This window comes from Arachis ipaensis, chromosome B5 (assembly GCF_059453495.1).
Source record: "Arachis ipaensis isolate K30076 ecotype BB chromosome B5, ASM5945349v1, whole genome shotgun sequence".
NCBI lineage: Eukaryota > Viridiplantae > Streptophyta > Magnoliopsida > Fabales > Fabaceae > Arachis > Arachis ipaensis.
This window is the reverse complement of record NC_142440.1, coordinates 99,569,998-99,573,384: the sequence shown is the minus strand read 5'-3', so window position 1 is coordinate 99,573,384 and position 3,387 is coordinate 99,569,998.

Here is a 3,387-nt window from a genome sequence, read left to right as displayed (position 1 = left end):
TTCCTTTAGAGCTTTCCTTTTAGAATTTTCAATATAGTTTTCGGAGAGCTTTTGAACTTGAGTGAACTTTAATTTCTTGCTTTCATTGCTTTCAATTTCATTTTACCTTTGTCTTGGATCTTGGATTTGAGAATTGAAGAAATTCTGTTTCAATCTCAATCTTGGATCTCTCTGCTTTATTTACTGAGTTTCATTTCCGGTTTATTGTTCTTCATCTCTTTTCTTTGCAATTTACAATTTCCTTGCTATTGTTCTTGTTGGATCTAGGAAGGCATTGAGATCTAGACTTGGTTTTCTAGTCTCTGGGTCCTGAGATCTAAATTCTCATTTCAATTCTCTGTTTACTGCCTCTTATGTTCATTTACTTTACTGCTTTGTTTTCGGTTCAATCCCAATTCCCCTTTTTCTCTTCTATTTGATGCAATTTAGTTTTTCCTTGTTTAAATTCTGCAAATCCTCATCCCAATCCCCTTTACTTTTCAAGCCATTTACATTTCTTGCGCTTTAAGATTCTGCAATTTACATTTCTTGCACTTTAAGTTTCTGCTATTTAATTTCTTGTTCTTTAAGTTTCAGCAATTTACTTTCCCGCTCTCTTTGATTTCATGCAATTTACATTCTGCAAATCACAAATCACCCAACCAACACTTGATTCGCTTGACTAAATCAACCACTAAGCTAAAATTTCTCAATCCTTCAATCCCTGTGGGATCGACCTCACTCCCGTGAGTTTTTATTACTTGATACGACCCGGTGCACTTGCCGGTTAGATTTGTGTGTTTTGGGAGAAATTTATTTTTCACCAAAATATCTCATCAAGTTTTTGGCGCCGTTGCCGGGGATTGATTAGATTGACAATGATTAAGTGAGGTGGTAATCTAGATCAAGCACTTTTTCTTTAATTTTTGACTAACCCACTAACTGTTTGAAGTTTTGTCCCAACCGGCTACATCTAATTTTCAAGAGAATCACTGTGTTTTCTGTTGATTGATTTATATGTCCCAGGGAAGGAGGAGTTTCTGAGAAAGAAGAACATCACAACATGAAGCCACAACTCATTACACTAATAGAGAACAATTGTTCCTATGGTGGAAATCCCTTGGAGGACTCTAAACAGCACCTATCCATTTTTCTGAAAACTTGTGGGGCTGTCAATATCAATGGTGTAGACCATGATACTATTAAGCTCTTGTTATTTCCCTTCTCACTGAAGGATGAAGCGGCACAATGGCTTGAAACCTTTCCTCAAGGAAGTATAACTAGTTGGGATGAATTGGTTGCCAAGTTTCTAGCCAAATTTTCCTCACCCCAACAACACATCAAGATGAAAGAAGGAGTACATCCATTCATACAAAGAGAGGAAGAACCACTGTTCAAAGCATGGGAGAGATACAAGAAATCAAATGACAAGGTGGATTTTCGAGCATTCTATGAAGGATTAACCTCCGAAACAAGAAAAGCAGTAGATTACTTCTCAGATGGCCTACTCAAGGCAACAGCAACCATCCAAGGAACTGCAGAGTTCAGTAACGAAAGAGCCAATAACCAACACTCATTTGAGACGCCACGGAATGCAATTTCAGAAAAGGGAGTAATGAATCTTGAAGGAGTGAGAGCAATCATGAATCAAAACAAGCAGCTACACCAGCAAACACAGCAGCAATTGGAATCAATAGCCAGACAAATTGATTCTCTACATTCAGCCACAGTGAATACACAATTTCCACCATGGAAACCACATTCTTATTTAAGAATGAGGGAATTTCAGCATCAGGAACAAAGGGACCTCAACTATAATAACCCCAACTTCCCAAACCTGCAAAAACACCACCATACCAACAAAAATCACTACACACCACCCCAATATACACACCTCCAACTCTATCCTACCCCACCACCTGCCCAAAATGACTTACATCAATCACCACAATTAACACAGTCACAACCAATCCTAAACTTCCAAAAACTCTATGTTCTAGAAATGATGATGGAAAGGTTTATGAAAATTCAAGAAATGACATTAATAGAGCAGGAAGACATAAGGAAAAACCAAGAGGCATATCTCAAAAGAATTGAAGGGTACATGGAACAAATGGTTCAAAACCCTGCTAAACTGGGAGAGAGAGAGGGAAATGTATCCCTAAGAGCCACTGAAGATAACTCGAAGAACAACGAAAAAGCTGCTGGGTTGAAAGGGAAAGCAGTTATGGAAAACAAAGAGAAGCCTATGGTGAGAGGAGGAAACCTGATGCAACAGAAACTTCGACCTCCATGATCAGAGGATGAAGGATGTCAAGCTAGTGACAATAAAAGAGCGCTTGTTGGGAGGCAACCCAACCTGAGGGAGTTTTCTGTTCACAACTATTTTAATAAAATGGTTAATCAGTGTTATCTTTATTGCAAGAAGCTAAGTTTGGTGTTGCACACCAAAACAATCTAAGGGAGAATGAAGGATTCTAAGTTTGGTGTTCCACCAAAATCCTATCATAAAACACATTCTCATTTTCTGCATAATGCTGGCTTCAAGCATGATGGATGAACTAGTTAACTATTCTGCTGTTTCCTAGTTTTCAGTTTTATCAATGTTGAAAAAGAAAAAGAGTTTCACACATGGTTAATCCGATGCATTGGCAAGGTGCTAAGTTTGGTGTTCCCACACCAGAGTAAGTACAAAGGCCACGAATAAATCATGCAAGCTAACCATTTTTCAAGTGCTTGGGAAACAAGCAACTTTCAATATCATTGCAGAGGTCCATACAAGCTGTTGGAAGGACTGAGCATCATCAACCAAAGAAACAAAAGATGAATCTAAAGGACAGCAATGATGATGATGAGAAGAAAGAAAGCAAGTGAACTCCAACAGGTTGTATTGTTAAGTGATTGTTTTACATCAAATATTGCTGTGATTGAAAGTGGATTGTATCCTGATCTACCCTGCCTGTTTGCATAGTATAGTTTCTTTTCTATTTACCCCTGCCTGCATAGCATAGTCTTTCTTTATAATTCAATAAGCAAGATGCTTGATCATTCACAACATTATTATCTTCAAAACTTGTTTGCACTCAATTTTCAAGAATGCATCACATGAAAGTTCTTTGAAAAGAAGGATTGAGGAATTAAACAATTTTGAGGCAAGCAAAAGATTAGGAGAAGTGGTGGTTCTGGTTATATGATTTTGTACTGAGGTTGCATGCTTGTGAAAACTTGCATGGGAGCTCATAGGCGGGACAAGAAGTTCAAAGAAGTATTGTGGAGATTCTCAAGAATCTATTGATCCAAGAAGCAGCAAACAAAATAAAAAAAAAAAAAAAAAGAAAAAAAAAGAAAAGAAAATACAAAAACAAAAAGAACATGGCCCAAGGCTCTGAGCATCAATTACTAGGCAGA